The 6,061-nt window shown below is 53.0% G+C and overlaps 1 pseudogene; it reads left to right on the top strand.

Annotated features, from left to right (window-relative positions):
- The first annotated feature begins 2,881 nt into the window (after positions 1–2,881).
- LOC139360949 (testis-specific Y-encoded protein 2-like) lies at positions 2,882–5,657 on the top strand (annotated as a pseudogene).
- Positions 5,658–6,061: the final 404 nt, after the last annotated feature.

The following is a 6,061-nucleotide window of genomic DNA, read 5'->3' as shown; positions in this document are numbered from 1 at the left end:
TTTGATCAGTTAAACAGGTAAATACAATCTAGATAAGGACAAAAATATATTAGGAGAAAAATGATAAATTACTGTTCCTATAATTCTGCTATGAGGAAAGCTGTATCGAAACATATGATTAGGGTCCACGAAATTCCATTCAAAGAAACTTAAATATTTACAAATCAAAAAATGACACTTCAGAAAAGTATGTTATCTTTAAAATTTGTATCATAACATACAATTCTTACAAATCCATTATGAAATATTAATTTTAAGAGTAGGCTATGTTCAATTTTAATAATCTTTAAGAATGGCCCATTTAACAACATGAAAATTTTCATATAGCTACAAAAAAGGTAGACATATTCTAATGCCTTGGTGTTGTCACAGGTAAGGAAATGCATATTCTCATATATGGCAGAGTAGTAGTAATCTGCCCACTCCAGATCAATAGAGAAAAAAGTTACCACGTAATTATGTGCCTTAGAATGGAGCTACTCAGGAGGCTGAGGGAGGAGAATGGCATGAACCCGGGAGGCGGACATTGCAGAGAGCCGAGATGGCGCCACTGCACTCCAGTCTGGGTTACAGAGCGGGACTCCGTCTCAAAAAAGAAAGAAGAAGAGTGGAGCAGACAATGCAACTTCAACTTTAGAAAACATATCTGATCAATTCCACATGTGGTTGTTAAAACTCAAATGTTAGATTTTTGAAGGTGGGTTGCTAGAAAATACAATTGAGATACAGAACCAGGACTCAAAGGCCTCCAAATTCCCAGCCCCAGGCTGCTTGCCTGGCCTCCTCTCTGTTCCCTCTCTAATGCCGTCCCTCCCTCCCTGGAGTAGAACTGCAATGGATTGAGCCATAGGCCCTGGCTGATGATCTGGGGGACTGCAGAAGGGGGTCCACCGTAGGTCAGGTCACAGTTCAGAGCCCATTCCCCAGAGGCCAAGGAATGACCAGGGAGGTCCTTTCCCATGATGCACCTGCCGCGGAACCCTCCTCAGCAACCTTGCCAAAACCCAGGCAGTCATTTTTAGCCCAGCAGCTGAACGAGCTCAGGTAGGCGATGTTCTGCCTGCAGCTGGAGGCTCTATCTTTATGATCCCGGAACCACCGGACTGAAGTGCAATGAGACACCCCGTTCCCTGGGGGGAGAGGAGCCAGGAAGTTTCATGCCACACAGACCCTCCCACACACCAGCTCCCCTACTATGCTGGGAGGCACTCCGTACCAAGGATGCCAAAGCAATAGTCCTTCAGGATGACTTTCACTGTGGAAGTTAAAGTTGTGACAAAAGGAAATCTTCATTCAGCCGCCAGTAACTGGGGATGACTGAGTTCCTCCACCTGCCTGGCCAACAAGGAGAAACGGGATGGACTCGAAGCGACCATTTCATCTAGCTGGACTGAGGTGGCCTGCTAGCTGGAGTGAAGCATGAGTTTCCCATTCCCAGCTCTGCCACTGAGACACCGCGGGCCCCAGGGAGGCCTCAAACGGACTCAGACACTGGACCCCTCCCGCAGACCCAGGCTCCCCAGCCTGACCTGCACATCCATCGTGCAGCAAAGCAGGACTTCACCATGGTTTCTGACCCAGGACAACAACTGAGTGTGCCAAACAATTTACCTCTGGTCAAGGAGCCTCCAGACGACTCGTTGAGCAAGTCTCGTGACACCCTGCAATTTTCAAGAGCACAGAGAATCTGGAGCATCTGGCCTGTCGCCCTCGCTTGTTGCTTCTCTGTCGCTGTCTGTCGAGGAGGCAACCTCACAACTGTGGTGGTTTTTGGGGTGGGGAGAGCCAGGCCAAGAAACCTGCACTAACTAGGGAAAGGAGACAGAGGAAGTGGTTGCGGCCGAGGGCGGGGGGCGGGGTGATGTAAGGCGGCTGCTTCCTCAGGGTTCAGGAGCCGCAGGAGGCCCTTGTGTGCTGGATGTTGGACACGCTCTGCTGACGTCCAGGTGTGTGGTGTCCTCTCGTCCTGGGCTTCCTGACGGGTGGGCCTGTCCACCTGAGGGAAGCCCTGTAGGTAGAAGGGGCTGCAGGGTCGTGCCTGGCGCTCCCTATGGGAATGGCTTGGGTGCAAAGGAGGTTATGTATGCTCAGGGCCTACACCCCTTTGGGTCCAGCGCCAGCAGCGGGGAGACAGGCGCTTCAGCGCTATGGGAGCCTCTGGGTCGGCAAGGCAGCGCACAGCGGTGTGCACGCTGGCTGTCCATGGCCAGCCCTGGAGGCTGGCCTCCGGTACGTCTAGGGCATAGGACGGGAGCCCCTTTGGAATGCTCCTTTCCTTTCCGTACAGCACCCTCCGGGAGGAAGCCTGCTACGCGGAGTCTGTATTGTCATAGACCTGCCAGAGGGCGTGCCGGCCTTCTGGCCTCTGGAGCAGACGAATTCCACCTCAGCCTAACCAAGAGACTTTCCTCCCACGCGCCCGCCCAGACCCACTTTCCCCAGGCCGCCTCGGCTGCCCTCGCCCCAGCAGCCAGAGAGACTTCTCCTCTGGATCTGCAGTATTCCATTCCATCTACCTGGCCTGCCCAGTGAAGTGAGATGTTTCATACGTGCCGTGTGGGTCAATGGCTTGCCACACTCAGGATGTCAGTGAGGGCACAGGGCTTCCATGCCCAAGATTCCAAAGGCCACGCAGCCCGCGTGTGCCTGGATGCAGCGCTACCTGGCGCAAGCCCCGAGGGCTTCTCAGAGGAGGCATAGCTCGGGAGGTTGGGACTGCAGGCCAGCCTAGGTTGCTGCTGCCCGGGGAGACGCCCACCGCCCTCGCACTGACTGGCCGCCAGGGGAGAACCGCGGTCTTGGAGGGGCTCCTGGGGCCCTTCGGTCTCCATGTCTTCCCGCGGCTCCCTGCGCCCTTTGCCTGCAGTCCCTTAGGGGGCGCCTGCTAGCCCGGCGCATGCGCCCTGAGGGCCCGCCGTCCCACCGGCTGCGGTGAAGGGCAGCGGCAGGGTTCCTGCGGTGAGGGTCCGGCAGCACAGGCGGTGGTCAGTGGGAGTCCGAAGGGGGGCACCGTCTTCAGGATGGAGTCTCTACAGGAGGGGGAGGCCGGGGCGCAGAGCCAGCAGGGAGCTTTGGGGGAGGAGGCGGTGCTGGGAGCGGATGACATAATGGCGGAGGTGGAGGTGGTGGCCCACCAGGAAGCCGACGAGAAGCGGCAGGAGCAGGTCCAGCGGGCACAGCCTGGCCCTGGGCCCATGAGCCCAGAGTCTGCACTGGAGGAGCTGCTGGCCGTTCAGGTGGAGCTGGAGCCGGTTAATGCCCGAGCCAGGAAGGCCTTTTCTCAGCAGAGGGAAAAGATGGAGCGGAGGCGCAAGCCCCACCTGGACCGCAGAGGCGCCATCATCCAGAGCATGCCTGGCTTCTGGGCCAATGTTGTATCCTTTGCAGTGTTTCTTCTGCTTTTCCAGTTGAGCGGTGCTCTTGGGAAGTGTAAGGAACTTACGGGCGGCTCGGCGTCGATGTGACCATTTGGGGAACACGGGTGAGTTTCCACAGACAAATGTGGCTGAAGAAAGCCAGAGCAGACACGGGTACTATTTTCCTGCGTGCGTGAGAGAAACGCTTCATGGTGCCAAGCAGCAGACGTTTGGGGCATCTTTCTGAAGAGCAGAAGCGAGTTCTCAGCAGAACACGTGTTGCTGTGAATCAAGCTATCGTTTTAAGGGACTGTGACTGCTCCGCCTTGCCAGTCCGATCTGGGACTGGGCTTCTTCGGGTATGAGCAGATTCTGCCAGGCCTCAGACACCGGCAGTTCTCTGCATGTCGCCCCTCCCCGTGTCAGTGCGGTCAGCCTCACAATGATACACCCTCGGTGAAACCCGAGAGGTCTGAATTCAGGGGGAGGGAGAGGAGAAAGGGAGGTCATTCATGGATGCAGATCTGAAAAAATCCCCTAGCCGCCCCTCTGGGTGCTCTTAGGCCTTCCCCGTTGCTTCTAGCTTTTCTTTCCGTTGCATCTCGAGGCTCTTTGACCTCAATCAGATTGCAAACCACCCTCAGATGTCGGCCCTGATCACTGACCAAGATGAAGACATGCTGAGCTACATGATCAACTTGGAGGTGAGGCCGGGAAGACTAAGGCTGGAGGGTTGAGTGGGGGAGGCTGAGGGAGATAATTTATTCCTGCAAGCAACAGTGGGCACCTCAGCCAAAAAGGTGTTTAAGCTTTCTCCACCTTGTCCGGACAGGTGAAAGAAGCGAAGCATCCCGTTCATCTCTGCCAGATCATGTTGTTCTTTCGGAGTAACCCCTACTTCCAGAATAAAGTGATTACCAAGGAATATCTCGTGAACGTCACAGGTGACAGGTGGCTCCCAGGATGGGTAGTGGAAGGAGGAAGGTGGGTGGATCAGTGCCAACGTGTTCCAGCCCCCTTACCAAAACATCCTCTGTCTGTAGAATACAGGGCTTCTCATTCCACTCCAATTCAGTGGTGTCAGGATTATGAAGTTGAGGCCTATCGCCGCAGACACAACAACAGCGGTCTTAACTTCTTCAACTGGTTTTCTGACCACAACTTCGCAGGATCCAATAGGATTGCTGAGGTGGGTCCTTGCTGGGAAACATGAGGAATGACCCCGGTGTGTTCCCAGCTGCTTGGGTCACCAGTCTGAGCTCTCATGAGGCCTTTTCCGGTTGATTCCCCTGACAGATCCTATGTAAGGACCTGTGGCGCGATCCCCTGCAATACTACAGGAGGATGAAGCCACCTGAAGAGGAAACAGAGATTTCAGGTGAGCCGTACAGTGGGAACTGGAGCTGTCTGATACCCAGGATAAGGGTGTTGACACACCTCTCTATTCAGGGAGCCTGGAGGCTCATTTCAGAAATGTAGAACCTGGGGGTCCGTCTTATCCATGCCGAAATTCCTTGAGAGGAAGACACAGCATGACAGAATCCAGGACATTCATGGCATTGGGCTGAAAAAGGCACATGAGACACTGCACTGCAAAGCAGGTTATAACTGTGGAGTCTTAAGCCCGGGGACGCATAGTGCGTGTCCACACTCACTGAGAAGTAAAGCCGAGTTCTTACCTTCAATCTGTGGCACTTGGTTCCGTGGCCGACAACCCGACGGGGAGTCATCTTACCAACCCCTAAAGCTTGGGCTCCCGGAATGTGCCTGGTTGTCCTCCTTGCCACAGACCACAAAGGACTGTTTAGATCGATGGATTTCCTTAAGCTATTACCCCATCGGATTTCCGTGTGCTTTTAGTGTACAACGCGTCTTGTTAGCTGACTCCTGTCACAGAGAATACTGGAAATGGGGCAGGTATTGCAGAGAATAGTTTGTAACACATGCACGGTAGGAGGAAGTTGAAGAGATCACAAAAGGGGAAGGGGTAGTCTTTTCTCAGCAGGCCGTAAAATTAAAACATTTTAAATGGTGGCTCAGAGGAGATGCATTTTGACATGTGTTTGTGTTTCTCTAGGGAACGCGCAGATGTTGGGTTGAATATGATGGAGCATCGGACACAGGTGCTGTGTTCACCTAACACGGCAGAACTCCTGAAAACTTACTACAGTATGCAGGATGTCAGTACTGAGCATGGTCTTGTGCACAGGAACTGAAGGACAAGCAGATCCAGTCACAGCAAATGAAGACAGGAAGCGGGGTGGGGGAATTGAATTGTATGGAATAAAAAATAAACAGTATTAAGGATGTGTGGCTCTGTGTGTGTGTGTGTGTGTGTGTGTGTCTGTGTGTTTGTGTGTCTGTGTGTGTGTGTGTCGGTTGATCCCCTGGATTCCGCTGTCATAATGAATTGATCAATCTATATGTTTGATTCTCTTCATGAAAATGACCAGTCTGTGTGGGAGCTGGGCCTCTGAATTTGTAGAGTGAATTGGTGTGAAATGTTTTGGGATTCTTTCTATAGGACAGAGTTGGGGAGGTACAAGAAACAGAAGACAGTTAAGTTGACAGCTTACTTCATCCTATGGAAGCAGAGATAGTTCAATGACATTGGGTGATGGACACTGAGCTATCCAGGGCCCAGTTTGCTGGGGTAAGGTACCTGCAAAATCCTTCATTTTGGGTATCATCAGACACATTAAGAT

Source organism: Macaca nemestrina, chromosome Y, assembly GCF_043159975.1.
Source record: "Macaca nemestrina isolate mMacNem1 chromosome Y, mMacNem.hap1, whole genome shotgun sequence".
Classification (NCBI taxonomy): Eukaryota; Metazoa; Chordata; class Mammalia; order Primates; family Cercopithecidae; genus Macaca; species Macaca nemestrina.
Note: the sequence above shows the minus strand (reverse complement) of the source record. Positions and strands in the feature narration are given on the sequence as shown.